General features: G+C 43.1%; 2 long non-coding RNA genes across 2 annotated transcripts; one reads left to right on the top strand and one right to left on the bottom strand.

Moving 5' to 3' along the window:
* The first annotated feature begins 635 nt into the window (after positions 1–635).
* Positions 636–4,479, top strand: LOC146661470 (uncharacterized). The gene is made up of 2 exons (XR_014913214.1): positions 636–1,314; positions 3,804–4,479. It is a non-coding gene; the product is annotated as an uncharacterized LOC146661470 (long non-coding RNA).
* On the bottom strand, positions 4,399–16,047 carry LOC146661471 (uncharacterized). Its single transcript, XR_014913215.1, has 2 exons — positions 13,307–16,047; positions 4,399–5,679 (listed from the first exon to the last, which is right to left on the bottom strand). It is a non-coding gene; the product is annotated as an uncharacterized LOC146661471 (long non-coding RNA).
* Between the last annotated feature and the right edge of the window lie 1,937 nt (positions 16,048–17,984).

A 17,984-nucleotide genomic window follows, 5' to 3' on the forward strand; every position in this document is an offset into this window, starting at 1 on the left:
AAGGACCCGTCCCATCCTGGCAACAAACTGTTCCAACTTCTGCAATCTGGTAGAAGGTTCCGCATCTTCCGGGCAAGGACAGAGAGACTCAAGAGGAGCTTCTATCCCCAAGCCATCCGTGCCCTAAACACACACACCCGCCCTCTCACATCATCTATAATTGACTGAGACAGGACTCTCTTCCAGACACTAAACCAAGGCACAATGTACATTTCAATTCCTTTAATTTTAAATATGTTTATATTGTCTATCCTGTAAAATAGTCAGATGTCTATTCATATTAATGTACAGAATTCACCTGCTTGCTGCTACTACTGCACATTCACCCAGTGTATATACTATATATATATATATTTATAATGTTCTTCCTCTACACCCCCCCCCCCCCCCCCAAATTTTTGCACATGTCGAGGAGCGTGTCAGGCTACATTTCACTGTGTGTTATACTTGTATAACTATGCATGTGACAAATAAAGAACCTTGAACCTTGAACCTTGAACATGGCAGGGAAAGAACGGATCATCCTGGTCTCAGATATGCTTAAAAACCTTTAAATTGATTAAAAATCCCAGTCTGCAATGTGATATTATTCTGTTATTATATGTTACCTTATATATGTAATCAAAGTAGTTGAATTAGAATACTGCTGTAGACCATATTATACCCTTTAATATAGAGTGTGTGAGCTGTATGTAGTTTAGTTCTCGTTATACTTTTGAGTTAACAGAACATATTCACATATTAGTTCATTAGATAAATGTGCATCACTCTGTATCCTTGATCTGCTGGGAATGTGTTACACTGTTTTCTTGACATGCTTAATTGTTGAATCATGAAGAGAAGGTTGTAAGCAGGAGACTCTGTGTCTAAGACAGGGGAGATAGACAGACCACATTCCACACCCCCACCTTACAGAAAGCAGAGAAACAACTGCCGAGGTCATAACTTAGGCGCTGTAACAGAGAAAGAATGTGATGTTCTGGCTTTTACGACTAGCTGGGGGCCACTAGAGACTATAAAAAGCTGAGCAACCCGTCACCATTTTGAGACATGTGCCTGACCCTCTGGTAGCATCTCTCCCGTCCGGACGTTGTAATGCTCTGACTGTTGAATTGTATGGAAATAAATGATTGTTGATTGAGCATTTATACACCGAGTATTGTCCCTCCTTCAGCCCAAAGATTCAAAGAATTGGGTGATTTCAACAACTTGGTGCCGTGTGACCCGGATCTTTGGTGTGCTGAGGAGGTGTAGATTTGGCCTTTGGTGAGATCGTGGGGCAAAGTGAACAGAAGGCCGGCCTAAAACAGAAAGGTAAGCACAGCCTGTTGTATTATAAATACCAAATGTGCATATTGGGCTTTCCAAATTAATCTGTTCGCTGAGTCACATGTATTTTCACAGTAAATTTGTCGGTGTCTGGTTTTTGGCGCAAGATACTAACAACATAAGTTGAGGCTGAATTCCAGTGTGTTAAATAAACTGCTTCTACCGAGATACTAATAACATACTACGTTGGACTAGTTGCAGTAAACTGCTTCTACCGAGATACTAATAACATACTACGTTGGACTAGTTGCAGCCACTTTACCTTCCACATTTAATTTTGTCTAATACTGGCTTCTGTAGCAATAATACATTAGAATTTCTTCTGAAGACGCGGCCATTAGTTCAGTACATTGAAGTCGAGGTTTGAAGTTTGTTTATGGTGTCGGTTACGTCCTGGCTCTTGCCGGCTATGAAATAGAAGTTGATTTAAGGAAAAGCAGATGCTGGCTTCACGGTGCGGTTGAACGCTGGCAACGCGAGAGCGAAACACGTCCGTAGGTTTGGTTTATGATACGGCCGTGTTCCGGTGGTGCGGCCGTGAAGTGCAGTAGTGGTGGGTGCTAGTTTTAGTACATTGAACAGAGGTTTGACGGTGGTTTGTGGCGTCAGTCGAGTTTTTTTTTTAAGGGCTGCGGTCATAAAACAAAGTAAAATTTTACTTGCCAAGAAGTACATAGAGCAAAACCTGGTTTATGATGTCGGGTATAACTTCGGGGATGCAAGCATCACTTTTATGATGCGACTTTGCCCCATTGTGGCGGTCATAAGCGCAGAGAAAGGGGTATTTTGGTCTATGGTGCAGTGTGCTTTAAGAAGATCTAATAGTTGAGCTCAGAGGTTTCTGTGCAAATTTCTGCTGATGAGAGGCGCTCTCTGTGTGTCTCACTGATGGTGTAACGCGCTGTGTGTGTAAGGCGCGCTCTGGCTGTGTGTGAAGCGCGCGCTGAGTGTGTTTCTGTGTGTGAAGTCTGAACACAGTGACAGTGACGGTTGATGTGTTTGAATAGGAGGACATTAGAGCAAAGACACATTTTAGGATCAAAGGTTGATGCCTAGTGTACCTGTGGAAATAATTTTGCCCTAGGAGTGGCGACCCTCCTGTTCGTGGACGCGCGGCCAGGACCGGCGGCGTCCGGATGCCGAGGTGGTGACTTGGGGAGGTGAGGGCCCCCGCATAGCTACGGAATAACACTGGGACCGCAGCGTAATCACGGGTTCACATTTATTCCGGACTAGAACAAGACACATTTTGCGAACAAAGGTTGAGTCTAGATTAGTAAAGAAATAAAAAGGTTAAATTCCTCGTTTCAGTGGTTGAAATTGTTGTGTGCCTGTCCCCTGACGAGTGTGAAATTAAAATAAAGAGGGAATTTGGAGCCACATAGAGATAGACGGGCATAATTGGGTGTATTACTCTGTGGTGTAATAAAAATAAAAAGGAGAGATAATAAGAGGTGTGCAGTGGAGAATTATTGAGGAGTAGAGAGAAGAATGTGTTGGGAGACTGGCGTACAGTTTACGCTGTCAAGGTAGGCGTGTGGCCTGCTTATCTGTTTAACATGTGATGAAAATGAAATTAAATAAATCTCTTAGTGTGTTAATACAGGAAGCTGCGGACCTGGACCAACTGCCCCCACAAGCACAGCGGCCGAAGCAAAATTATAGGTAATGGGAACCACACCCAGCACGAATCAGCAGCTGTGGAAAAGACAGCAGCGAGGAGAGAATTAGAGGAGAAATTAAGAGAAGTTTTAACACATAAAATTGGGGCCAACGGACTTGTGGAGGTTGGGAAGGCGTCCGGAGCATCACAACAAAAAGGTGAAACAAAAACACACACAAGCAGAGAAATCTGAGAGAAAGGCTCCTTTTAAGGTAACGCCTAGTTTGAGAAAAGATAAAATTAACCTGCTTTTATACAAATGCACATACACACAATGAAGAAACAGCTTACACTCATGAACACGTGAAGATTTTCCAGCAAGGCTACAGCAGCGAAACTTAACATACATCTGTTGTTAAAGGATAAATACATTACTGACAAATAAACTCTCTGGGTTGCAGGACAACAATTTAACTTCAAAAAAAAGACACTGGTCTAACCAACCAGGCAAGACACAACAAATTTAGTGGTTAAAAGATTCAAATTGTGACATGTTTTCTGTTGATTGATTAATAAAAGTGATTACTGAATGAAAGAAAGTTCCTTTTTTGGGCTTTTAAACATGATCTTAAGAATTTTAACATGTACCTGTGTTGTCCTGTCAACTTGGTGGGTTAGGAGTTGATTATATCGGGAGAGAAAAAACAAAAAAAGGGGGAGAGAAGGCTGACACAGGGCCTGGCCCCGTTGTCTCCCCTCTGAATAACACAGCCAACACAACATCATTTTCCTGTTCGTTTGTTTTTGTTTTTTGTTTGTTTTTGTTTTGTTTTGTTTTGTTTTTGTTTTTTCTATACATATTTAATTACAGGCTGCTTTGCCGGCCCTGAAAGCCGAGGCTGACTGGACTCCTGCTCTCCCCCATACGTGACACTGACCAAATGCTGCAACAGCTGGACCCACAACAACGACCTGAGAATGTCAACAGACCTGCAGGAATGTGATCTCATGCAGCCGAGACGGAGAGCACTAAACCTAAGGCCCGTTTCACTACACGGGGGAAAATTCCCAGACTGCGTCAGCTGACAGAGCTCAGCTGTGACGAGACGCCCGCCAAGCCCGAATGAAAAGTAAGGCCGAGCGAAAGAATGCTGACCTTGATAACTTTGCATTCACACTGTGCAGGACAGTGATGGACCAACACGGATGATCGGGCGGCAAAAAGGGCGTGACCGAGACAGGAGGAGTAACTGAGGTCAGAAGGCACCTCAGAATGGACAAAAAACACAGAAGAAGATGCAGGTTTCACCTGTGGTGAACATCGACACTGGAGAAAGGACTGCCCCAATTGGGGTCAGAACCAGGACGGACAGAACTTTGGGCAGCAGCAGCAGCAATGGTCGCAAACAAACTGAAAAGGAGGGGGGCAGGACCCCAGGGCACGCTTCAGGCAGTGGTTTACCCAGAACACCAGAACAGGAAAGTGATGAACAAACACACACACACACACACACACACACACACACACACACACACACACACACACACACACACACACGTCTCCAAACACACAGATTCAGAATGAAGTGAAATACACACATGAACACGTGCACTCGTTGAGTGAGTGAGAAATGACACACTCACACATATACACACACACATACACACACACACTGGAATGCTGATTCACTGAGAAGTGATGCACACATACACATGCACACGCTTGTGCAATGAAGAGTGATCCACATGCACACACACATACACGCTGATGCAATGAAGAATGCTTTGCTTATGCTGATATGCAAAATGCTGCACACAAACATCCCAATGTATAATTTTTATGAGGAGCCATTGATTACCATTAAAAACTTAGAATGTGTTATATGTCACCCAGAGGGCATGTATGTAGATTTTAGGAATAAGGTCTAAAACGGTTTGGTTATGAAAACAATGTCTGTGCGTGATGTCTGTTTATGGCTCAAGGCCTTGACTGAATTCTTTGCTGTGCTTCACACAGCCCTGATGAGGAACAGTGGCACAGAGTGAAAATGATGAATTAATAGTGTAAGTTTTAGGTCGGAGTACGGCATTTTCTGTGATTGAGATTTGATTCAAGGAGGAACGAAAGGTGTTACGGCACCTGAGGTTCTCATTCCCACACAATATTGTCCAGGCAGGAAGCAAAATGTTCCTGTGAATTTCTGGTTGATTTTTTGGTTTTGCTTAGCGCTAGCTTGATTTTATCAGTGAGCTTTGGCTTGTGTTCTTTCTCGTAAGCGAGAGAGGGATAGTTTTATGCTTGGACATGTCTGCAACGGGCCCTAGTTTGTGTTATTTTAGTAGTATTTTGTTGGTTATGTCTGTTTTCGTTTTTGTTACAGTGCACTGAGATAAGAAAATCTGAGAGGTGTGATCCACCGATGGTGATATGGTGATATGTTGATATTTTCTGAGTTTATGATTTAACAATCAGCTCTTTAAACCAGGCCTGAAAGATTGAGATTTAAAGCGCTATGAAATATTCTTACAAAAACAGTTGCAAAGTGTGTTTCTCCATGATTGTAATTGGCTTGGGAGAAATTCACTTATAGGGAACACTGAGAAGTTCTGAGTCTAAAAGGATTGCACCGAGTCAATCCGGCCCAAAAAAAACAACAAGGAATTGTTTTCCTTTAAAATGATGACGTCATCTTGCTGGTGATGGATGCTCGAATAGGTTGCGCGTGAGACTCCATTATCAGCAACATCTGGTATGAATGTGTATGGAGGTATGTGTGGTGGATCATAAATTTGATTAGTTTTGAAGTTGTACATCTCTGTTCCTTATATTTCATGTGATGCCCTTATTAATGTTTTATTTGTTGCTTTGACTGTTTTCGAATAGAATATGCAGTGGGAATATAGAGGGAGATAAGCAGTGAAAGTTTTGCCTGGGTGGATTGTGCGTCGATCCATTGTTAATGCCTCAGGGCTCCAGTAGGTGGGTTCGCGCGCTTCCTCCTTCACTCAATACAGACGAGTGAGAGTGAGAGCTGCGTGCTGCGTGTCTGTGCCGTTCTTTCACCTCTCCTCACTATTTCCCCTGTTTAAGGGCACAACATTTGGAGGCACCGCTGGGATGATTGATTCGAGGACCATCCCTGACCTGTAAGAGAAATCCTCTCGTTGATCATCCCCCCCAGACGACCCAGGTATCAGAAAGGAGCATAGTAAAGCAGCAGAGACATCGCTAGACCTACGTTGGTATCTGTATCCTGAAGTGAAAAAGTGGCCACTAGGGGGCAGTAAAAGCCAACTAAGTCTGATCATTTCTCAACTGACTGCTTGTGCTAACTCCTCTGACAACATGGAGTCTGAATTAGAAAAGCTTCAGCTGGAGATTAAAGGAACACTGTATCAACTGACTTTAGAGCAGCTGACTAAATTATGTGATGTACTTCAAATCTCAGGACCAGGAAAAGAGTTTGTGATTAATAGAACGCGCAGTCAGCTAGTCTCGCATTTAGTTAAGCACCTTGAACGCACCGAGCTGGCTACCCGAGAGGATGAAGGTATGTCAGAACTTCTTAATGTCCAGGACATTATAAGTGACATACAAATGGATAAAAAACAAGGTGTGAATGAAACAGTGGATCCAGCTGTTCAGGACCAGGAAAGTAGCCAGGAGGAGTTAGAGACATTAAGACTGCTCTTACAACAAAAAGAGGGTGAAATGCATGACTTGATGAGGAATAGCATGAATCCTGCCTTAAGTCCTCGCACCCCAGTGAGAAACATTGTTCCAACAGCACCAAACAGTTCCATGTGGCGCAAAGATTTTAAGATATCAGGCCAAATAGGAGAGCCGGGGCAAAAAGACAGGCTAACATTCTCCAGTCTGGCCAGACAAATTGAAAGCGGGCTTAATAGAGGCTACCCAGAATCAGAAATCACTGATGCTGTAATTCGTGCTATCACGCCAGGCTTGCAGCTAAGGAGTTATCTTGAAGGAAAAGAAAACCTCACATTACCTGCTCTTAGGAGAATCCTCAGGTCTCATTACCAGGAGAAAGGTGCCACAGAGTTATACAAACAACTTACCTCTGAGGTTCAGAGTAGTAAAGAGACACCCCAAAATTTCTTGATCAGGACAATGGACTTGAGACAGAAAATCCTGTTTGCTTCTCAGGAAGTTGAGTCCAGTCTAAAGTATGATCCAGCACTAGTCCAGAGCCTTTTTATGCATACTGTCCTGACTGGCCTTCAGAATGACAATATTAAAAGTGACCTGCAACCTTACCTCCTGCAAACAAATACTTCAGATGAGTTGTTGCTCGAGAAGGTAAATATTGCAGTCGCAAATGAAAAGGAAAGACAGGACAAAAAGAAACATGCCGCTCCATCACGAGTAACAGCTGTAAATACTGTCCAGTCTAATGATTCCCCAGTGGGAAAGAGAAGCACAGCTCAAGAGAAACCAGCCCCTCCACCCCCTGATCTTCTAACAGAAATAAAGGAAATGCGTGCTGACATGGTGCTGCTGAAAGACTTGAGGGCTGAAGTTTCCCAAATCAGAGAAACCATTCAAAAGACAACCCCAGCACCTCAGCAGCCTTTCCCCATTAAGGCTGAACAAAACTGCATGCCATTTTACCACCAGCACCCTCCTGCAGCAGCACAGGAATACCACTCAGCATATGGACCTGGGCATGTGCATGGGACAGCACAGTTTCAACAAAGATTCGCACCACAGCGATATTATCCCTCACCAAGTCACCGTCCCAGATGTTTTGCATGTGTGCAGGCAGGTGAGGCACATTGCCAGCATTGTTTTAGGTGTGGGAGTAGTGAGCATTTCCGTGCAGGTTGTAAAGCACCTAGACTGACAAAATCAGATAAAGGGAGCCCTTTAAACTAAGGGAGGTTGCTCCCACGGGACATGGGGCAACCGACAGCATTGAAAAGTCCCAATATTGTGCTAACTGTGAGGGAAAGGAAGAGAGTATGAAGTTAAAATGTTGTTCTGTTTGTAAAATAACATTGTACTGCTCAAAAGACTGTCAAGAGACACACTGGTCTGTGCACAGAAGGTACTGTAAGCCACATACATGTTCATCTATTAAGAAACAGGAAACACAGTCAAGTTGCAAACCAAAGTGTAGGAAAAGAAGTAATCCAGTGAAGATGCCTACCGTAAAAGAGCTTGTAGGAGAGAAATGTCTCATTCAGTGCTTTCTGCACAACCAAAGAATCCAGGCACTTTGGGACACAGGTTCACAAATTTGTGCTGTAGATGCGGCCTGGAAACAGACCCATTTGCCTGATGTCCAACTAAGAGATATAGCAGAACTAGTAGACCCACTTGAACCACTGCAACTTGAAGCAGCCAATGGGACGGAAATACCATATATTGGTTGGCTCGAGGTAAGCTTCAGACTTACTGCTAATGATAAAGATCTGCTAATACCTGTGTTAGTGTTAAAAGGCAACCAACAGTCATGCCCCATAATTGGCTTCAATGTGATTTCACACCTAGTTGCAAACAGAGTACAGGATAAGACAAACAATAAGAATAAAGAGAAACTCATGAAAACAGTAAAAGTAGCTTTTCCTCACCTCAGAAAGAGTAGGGCAAGAGCTTTTGTTAATGCAGTGACAGTGGGAAAGCCATGTGAGCACAGTGTAAGAACAACAAATGAGAGAGTTGAAGTGCCTAAACACAGCTCCCTCCAAATCGAGTGTCGAGTGCAAGCCCCACCTTTCAAAGAAGATAGAACCCTGATCTTCGAGCCTCATGAGAACCCACAGTGGCCTGAAGGACTCGAGTTCTGTGATACCCTTGTTTTAATAAAGACTGGTATGACACCAAAAATTGTCATTAGTGTACAAAATCCCACCAGCCATGACATCACACTGCCAAGTAGGACTGTTATTGGAACTGTGCAGTCTGTTGCATCAATATATCCTGCTAATGTATTCAAAACTGACTGCCTCCCTACTGCATCAGTCCGTCCCATCCAGGCTAAGAGCTCAGGTGAGAACACACCTAAAAGTGAACAATGGGACCCACCTGTCGACTTGACTCACCTGAATGACCACCAGAGACAAGCTGTTAGTCAGATGTTAAGAGAAGAGTCAGAGTCATTCTCTAAATCTGATGACGACATAGGCTGTGTTGAAAACTTGCAAATGAACATTTCGTTGAAAGATAATGAGCCAGTCACACGGACTTATCTCTCTGTACCAAAACCCTTGTATCAGGAAATGAAAAACTACCTACAGGACCTAATAGCTCAGGGGTGGGTGGAAAAATCAAACTCATCTTACTCCTCTCCAGTAGTCTGTGTGAGAAAAAAAGACGGTACATTGCGCTTGTGTATTGACTACCGAGAGCTGAATAGGAAGACTCACCCAGACCGCCACCCTATTCCCAGAGTACAAGACATCATGGACAACTTAGGTGGCAACACTCTCTTTTCTCTACTGGACCAGGGTAAAGCATACCACCAGGGGTTCATGGGCAAAGACAGTAAACACCTAACAGCTTTTGTGACCCCCTGGGGCCTGTATGAGTGGGTCAGAATCCCATTTGGACTGATGAATGCTCCGGCAGCATTTCAACGCTGCATGGAGGAGTGCTTAGAAGGGTTAAGGGATGAAATATGTGTGCCTTACCTCGATGATGTCCTTGTCTTTAGCAGAACGTTTGAGGATCATGTTGAGGATGTCAGGAAAGTGCTGCGCCGACTCAGGGAGTACGGAATCAAACTCAAACCAAGGAAGTGTGACCTGTTTAGGACAGAAGTGAGGTACCTTGGCAGGATTGTGTCAGCAGAGGGAAGCAGGATAGACCCCGCAGACACTGCTGCTGTAACAGCTTTGAAAAACAAACGGCCAGGTACTGTTGGTGAACTAAGAGCAATGTTGGGCCTACTAAGTTATTACAGACAATACATCAAGGATTTTGCCAGAATTGCAAATCCTCTGTATGACTTGCTCAAGGGACCTGCAGATGCTGAGACCCAGCGAAACACAAGATTAAAGTGGCAAACAAAGCGAAACAGGTGTAGTGTCCCTTCGAGTACACCTATTGAGTGGACCGACATGCACCAGTTAGCACTAGAGCAGCTGATAGACTGTCTAACTCAGCCCCCTGTTCTAGGCTTTCCAGAATTTTCACAGCCATTCACCCTTCACACTGATGCGTCAAACCAGGGATTAGGTGCCGTGTTGTACCAAAAGCAGAATGGAAAGCTTCGTGTGATTGCTTATGGTTCCCGCACTTTAACTGCAGCTGAGAAGAATTACCATCTGCATTCAGGCAAGTTAGAGTTTCTTGCTCTCAAGTGGGCTATCACAGAAAAATTCCGTGATTACCTATATTATGCACCATTCTTCACCGTGTACACCGACAATAATCCACTTACCTATGTACTGTCCACTGCCAAACTGAATGCAACAGGGTGTCGATGGGTAGCAGAACTGGCAGATTTTCACTTCACAATTAAATATCGCCCTGGTAAAGAAAATGTGGATGCAGACAGCCTCTCCAGGATGCCGGTAGACATGGAAACGTTTATGAATGAATGCACAGAGGAAATGGCATACGATGTAATTGGAGCAACCACACAGGCAGTGGAAAGGCAGGATGACTCCAATGTGTCATGGTCCATGGGTGTCTCAGTCAGGTGTTCAGCCATGGCCACAGATGTTTCCATCATTCCACTGACAAAAGGCCAGATCAAACAGGACCAGAGAAGTGATCCGACTATTGGACCTGTAATTCAGTGTAAACTAACACAGGAAAAACCATCACGTTCAGAACTAAGAAAACTCAGCCCACAGGTCATATGTCTCCTGAGGGAGTGGGACAAATTGGAGATGGATGAGAATGGGATCTTGCACAGAAAAACAGCAAACAGAAAACAGTTGGTCCTACCGGAAATACACAAAAGTACTGTACTAAAGGAGCTACATGATGAAATGGGCCATCAAGGTGTAGAGAGAACATTGTCACTGATACGGGACCGGTTTTACTGGCCCTATATGCAACGGGAAGTAGAGGATTATGTGACCAGAAGGTGTGTTTGCATAAAACAGAAGAAGCCGTGTCATGAGAGCAGAGCACCACTGACTAATATTGTCACTACTCACCCATTTGAACTTGTCTCAATTGATTTCCTGCACCTTGACAAGTGCAAAGGGGGTTATGAATACATCCTTGTAGTCATTGACCATTTCACACGCTTCGCCCAAGCGTATGCCACAACTTCCAAATCAGGTAAAACGGCTGCAGACAAAATCTATGCTTTAAGATTTGGCTTTCCAGCACGAATACATCATGATCAAGGTGCTGAATTTGAAAATCATCTGTTTGCACAACTAAAAAACTACTGTGGAGTTGCTGGGTCCAGGACTACTCCCTACCATCCCCAAGGGAATGGACAAGTGGAGCGATTTAATAGGACACTACTCCAGATGCTGAAAACACTCTCAGAGAGTCAGAAAACTAACTGGAAGGACTCGCTTAACAAACTGATTTATGCCTATAATTGTACCCGCAGCGAGGTAACTGGATTCTCCCCTTTTTACTTGTTATATGGACGCTCCCCACGATTGCCAATCGACATGCTGTTCAGCTTGACCTCAGAACAAGGAGATGGCAATCATCATGACTACATGGTAAAATGGAAGCAAGGCATGGAAGAAGCATATGAGATCACGAGAGAAAATGCTCATAAAGCAGCTGTAAGAAGTAAAAGACATTATGACAGCAAGGTGAAGAGCTCAGTATTACAGCCAGGTGATCGTGTTTTAATAAGGAACATGACACCTCGAGGAGGTCCAGGCAAGCTGAGGAACCACTGGGAGGATGTGGTTCACACAGTCGTTCGTCAGGTCAGCAGAGATATCCCAGTTTATGAACTCAGACCTGAGAAAGCAAAAGGGAGATCAAGGATATTGCATCGCAATCTTCTTCTGCCATGTGACCATCTGCCTGTTGAAACTGAAGTGCGACCACGAACAAGAAAAAGAGCCGTGGAGACAAGTGAGGAAGTGGAACAAGCTGAGGAAGAGGATGACGATGATGAGTACTATCCAGTGTCATCTCAGCAGCCATTTGAGCCACTTTACCCTCTGACACTGAATCCTATGAGCACTGATGAACCAGCCAAACACCTTCAAACAGTGGAAAACATGTCATCTGAGCCAGAGAATGAACATGAAGTACTGAACCAATGTGAACAACTACCCGACCAAGAGGAAAATTATGTCGAGGAGCCATCAGTGGAGGAACCTGTTCCTGCACCTGTTCCAGACAAACACAGCAGGACCTGTGAGCAAGAGCATCAGCGACCGCGTAGAGAGCGCAAGCCACCAAAGATCTTCACATATGATCGGCTTGGTTCACCAGCTTGTTATAACCTGAGAACACCATCACATCATACACACTTCATGGTTCCACGGACTGTTCAGGCATACTGCCATTGATAACTGTATGGACTTGAGTGAAAAGAAACATTGTGATCAAACACGAAACACATTACTGAACAGAGACAATGTACTTACACTCCACACCAACCACAAGGAAATGGACTGTTTAACACAGAATTCATATTCAAAGTGACTTTTGGACATTGAACTGATTCATATTGTGCTTGCAGCTTAACAGACACATCCAAAGCACACCACATGGTTACGGCCACTTGTATCACTCTCATGGACATTTGTCAAAGGAGAGAGTGACTGCTTTGACAAGCTGCACTAAAATGACTTTGTTCTCAAGCCAGCAGCAGACTGTGTTAATGTAACTGCATGGACACTGTAATTCATACAGACTGTATGAGAACACTGAAAGACTTTGGGTAATAACCCACACTAAAGAATGTATGAAAAGAGTTCCAGCTTGTGAAACTATTTTTGTAGAGTACATATAAGGTACAAGAAACAGTTATAGTATGCAATGGTTTATTGTATGTGGTTTTGGTGATATTAATGTTCATAACTCCACGTTTGTGCTAAATGTTAAACATTTGGATGTTGAGGACAACATCTATTCTGAGGGGGAGTATGTGGTGGATCATAAATTTGATTAGTTTTGAAGTTGTACATCTCTGTTCCTTATATTTCATGTGATGCCCTTATTAATGTTTTATTTGTTGCTTTGACTGTTTTCGAATAGAATATGCAGTGGGAATATAGAGGGAGATAAGCAGTGAAAGTTTTGCCTGGGTGGATTGTGCGTCGATCCATTGTTAATGCCTCAGGGCTCCAGTAGGTGGGTTCGCGCGCTTCCTCCTTCACTCAATACAGACGAGTGAGAGTGAGAGCTGCGTGCTGCGTGTCTGTGCCGTTCTTTCACCTCTCCTCACTATTTCCCCTGTTTAAGGGCACAACATATGCATGTGAATGGACTGTGATGGACTGACGACTAAAAGTTTTGACTGACTTGATACTGAGACAATGACTGCACCCACTTTAGGATTAGTAAATGCCAATAAACAATTCACCCAGCGGACAAGAGAAGGGTGGATGCTTCGCTTTGTTTTGTTTTTTCAGGAGCAGGAGGATAAGAGAGACTGGAGGAGGAGACTGTGGCTTCACATGAGAGTGTGGAACTGCAGACTTAACTCTTGGGTTGGTAATGCTGAGTTACTGATGTTTGCATTAAGAAAACTGTGCTATATTAGCTGTGTTTTGATTAAGGTATCATGTTATATTATTGGGAATGCCAAATGCTACAGTGGAGAAGACTTTTGATACCACTCATGACTGGAATAGGTTATTATTAACCATAGCAGGCCACTGTAAAAAGTCAAGTAAATTTTATAGAGGAAAATCGCCAAAACCTTAATAATACCTATGAATGGCTTGCCACGTTCAGAATAGAGATATGGAATAATAAACATTGCTCCACGTGATTTAGGTTCTCATTTGAAATAGTAAGTTATTAGATCTAGAATATAATTGACAGGGACATTTGATAGGATGTGGTACTGCAAAAGAACAAGAGCAAAGTAAAGAAAGAAAACCTATTGTGTTTAGTTTGGATAAATTCAAATTAAAATGTACCATTACACTCAGAGGATCAATATGGAATAAAACATATGCAAAATTTGTAGGAAGTACATGACTGATAACTGTTCTGTCCTGAGCGTTTGTTTCTAGAGCACCCACTTGACCACACCAACAGTTTCTCGCCACCGAGGAGGGGTACTTGCAAAAAGAATAAAATAAAAATCTGAGTTTAACAAAACATTTTAAATGTAAATATCAAGCTTACCTTTCTTTTTCCATGAAATGTGCTAGTGGGCACGCCAGCCATTTTGAAAAGGTGGGCAAAACAATTGGCAAGGCCACACCCCCACACATGTGATATAATTTTAAAGGTACTGTTGCCCTCTCTAAGAAACATCAGGACTTAGAGGAGTGGCAAGTAGAGTATGCGAGCTACAAGCAAAAACTAAAATGTGTACTACAGTGTGCAAAAATGAAATACTGGGTCATCAGGGGGTCATGAGGGACATTTATAAAACTAAAAGTCCCACTAACCTTAAAGTGCACTTGAAAAGCCCACACAAGAAGGTTAACCTAGCTTACCTAGAAGACCTCATCAGGGGGAGCACACTCCCCCTCCTTGAAGAGCTCACCCACTCAACCCGCATCCCCAGAAAACAGCTAACCCCAGATAAGGCAGCGTGATGTATCCCGAGACAACAGGACTGGGACATCTAAATAAAGGTGTGAAACAATCGCCTTCAAAAGGTTATCAATTCACTTCAACCAAAATTAGGACCACTCGGTGCGGCAAGAGTTAATAGTTATTAGTCTCAACACCCAAGGATAACCAGAAGAGCATGACTGATATGATGGAACTGGGATTTTGTTACACTTAATTTTTGCAAAACACAAATAAAACTAAATTGAAACTAAGGATTTTCAGAAAATAAAAACTAGACTAAACTAGCAAAGAATTGGTAAAAACTAATTACAACTGGTAAAAATTGAAAATCTGGAGTCGAAACTAAATAAAAATAACAACTAATGGAAATGGCGAAAAGTTTAAAACCCTGGTGCAGAGATTGGCAAATCTGACCAGGAAACGTTATAAAATGGATTGTCAGGATAGTCAGCGTTAAAGCCACTTTTGACAGTCCATACTAGGATGGCATTGGACATCTTCGGGGCAGAAAAAGGGTTGGTGTGACCAAGGTGTGGTTTCGCTTGTTGTATGTACATTTCAAAATGTTACAGCTCTGGATGGACCAGTTACCAGGGCATGGAAGGATGACAGACTTTATTACATAAGGAGAAGGGAAATGTCCGGGATTGAAGATACTTTCTGAGATATGATGTCACTAACCTTCTCTTTTAAGTGTCTAGCTCCGGTGAATTGACACATGGGAGTGTGTCAAAAAAGGGGGAAGTGGAAGTTGAGTTTGAACATCAAACAATGGTGATATGAAAATTTCTATGAGTTTATTTTTGTGTTTAATAATGTAGCTATGGTAAAACTTAAGCTTATAATGTGTTAGACTTAGAAAGGGTTCATTAATTTTTGATTTCTTTTACACACACATAGATTATGATTAGAATAAGTCCTGAACATAATATTTTGAACCAAATTTGAATCATTAGAACAACAATGGATAACAATATTAGATTATCAAGGCTAGGGAGAGAGGTGTTTTGGTTTTCTCTCTCTTGCAGAGAAAGGAACAGACACCAGACGGGGACACGGAGATGTGAGGACCCTTCACAGCAGAGACAGATGTAGGGACTGCCGAGACAGCAACTGGGGTCAAGTGTCATGGCGTTTGAGCTCCTGGAGAAGATGGATCCCACAAACACAGCAATAACCATGAAGGGGTTGGCGAGAACCAGGAACACCAGACCAACGAGGTTCAAGAGGCTCTTGGCAAAAAGGGGGACACGCCGGTGACCCCAAAACACACAGATCTTTGTTTGAAATCGGGGCAGAATAATCCCCAGAACTGTGCAATGACTAAAGGGTGGTCTAACCCCGGAGGTCGAAGAAAGAAGCTGAGAATCACCCAACTGGAAGACACTGGTAGCTGCAGCAATAAAAATAAAGGTTAAAAGCTCCTTAGACAGAGGTTCTAGTCTAAGTACATTTGAAAGGTATAAGGGGGCATTAAAATGGGAGTGGAAAACTGGAGCACCAAAATAAAGCTGTGGGAGAATTGGGGAGTGATGGGAGTGTCATCTGTAACTGCTGTTATGGTTGTAAATCTAACTTTGCTTGCATCTGAACTGCGTGAACACAGAGGTCATCCCACAGATGGTCCACCCGTTAAAGGGGGACAGAGGGCCTCAGGACCAAGAAGACCTGGACCTTGCAATGCTGGAGTGTATGTTGTAAGTGATCTCTTTGAAGAAAAGAGATCAAAGGGGGAATTGTGATATTATTCTGTTATTATATGTTACCTTATATATGTAATCAAAGTAGTTGAATTAGAATACTGCTGTAGACCATATTATACCCTTTAATATAGAGTGTGTGAGCTGTATGTAGTTTAGTTCTTGTTATACTTTTGAGTTAACAGAACATATTCACATATTAGTTCATTAGATAAATGTGCATCACTCTGTATCCTTGATCTGCTGGGAATGTGTTACACTGTTTTCTTGACATGCTTAATTGTTGAATCATGAAGAGAAGGTTGTAAGCAGGAGACTCTGTGTCTAAGACAGGGGAGATAGACAGACCACATTCCACACCCCCACCTTACAGAAAGCAGAGAAACAACTGCCGAGGTCATAACTTAGGCGCTGTAACAGAGAAAGAATGTGATGTTTTGGCTTTTACGACTAGCTGGGGGCCACTAGAGACTATAAAAAGCTGAGCAACCCGTCACCATTTTGAGACATGTGCCTGACCCTCTGGTAGCATCTCTCCCGTCCGGACGTTGTAATGCTCTGACTGTTGAATTGTATGGAAATAAATGATTGTTGATTGAGCATTTATACACCGAGTATTGTCCTTCCTTCAGCCCAAAGATTCAAAGAATTGGGTGATTTCAACAGCAATTAATACAATACAAAATACTACATAGAGTGCACTATACAGCTCATCGGATGTTCAAGATGGGCTTTACATCTTCCAACAACTGCTCGCACTGTCAAGGCAATACACCAGACAATTACATCCACGCTCTTTGGTTCTGTCCACCAGTGCAGAAGTTTTGGCACGAGATATGTGAAGACTTATCAAAGTGTCTGAAATGTAAAATTCCAACCTCCCCTTTAGTGTGTTTGTTGGGAAAATTGGATGAGGTCACTACAGAAACTAATACAGTCCACATGGTTTTTACTGCCCTATGCATCGCCAAGAAAACGGTCCTCATGAACTGGAAAAATAAAAATAATCTTAATTCTAGCCAATATAGAAACCTTCTAATAGAAGGTGCACAAGTCACTCAGAGACATTTTCTCATTCACATACAGAGGCCGGAAATTTAGGTACACACGCTTGCCACAAGGCTTTGCACTCTCACCAGGCATTTTCAATCAGGTGCTGAAAGATGCACTGTCGCCATGTCAACTGCCGGAGGGTTGTACACTGACACAGTATGTTGACGATCTTCTTATTGCAGCCCCGTCAGCAGCGGCCTGTACAGCAGCATCGCTCGTGGTGTTGAACAGATTGGCGGAGTGTGGCTTCAAAGTAAGTAAAGAAAAACTGCAGTTGGTCCGACCAGAGGTAACATTTCTGGGCCGGGTGATCGCACACAAATCAGTGGGATTAATGAACACACACAGAGACCAAATTCTGACGCATCCAAAACCAAGAACTGTGAAGGAGTTGCTTTCTTTTCTTGGCTTGACAGGTTACAGCAGGCAGTTCATCCCGAACTATGCTGGCAAAACCGCCCCTTTAAGGGACCTGATCAAGAAAGTCGGCGTTCGAAATCTTAAGGCTGAATTGCCTTGGACGCCGGACACAGAGACAGCGTTCATTTCACTAAAACAGGATTTGTCAAGAGCCACAGATCTGGCCACAGCTAACTACGATGAGTCATTTTACCTTGATGTTTCAGAAACAAATGGA

The sequence above is a fragment of the Rhamphochromis longiceps genome, linkage group LG9, assembly GCF_057381845.1.
Source record: "Rhamphochromis longiceps isolate RC_006_pf linkage group LG9, R_longiceps_female_GT1.1, whole genome shotgun sequence".
NCBI lineage: Eukaryota > Metazoa > Chordata > Actinopteri > Cichliformes > Cichlidae > Rhamphochromis > Rhamphochromis longiceps.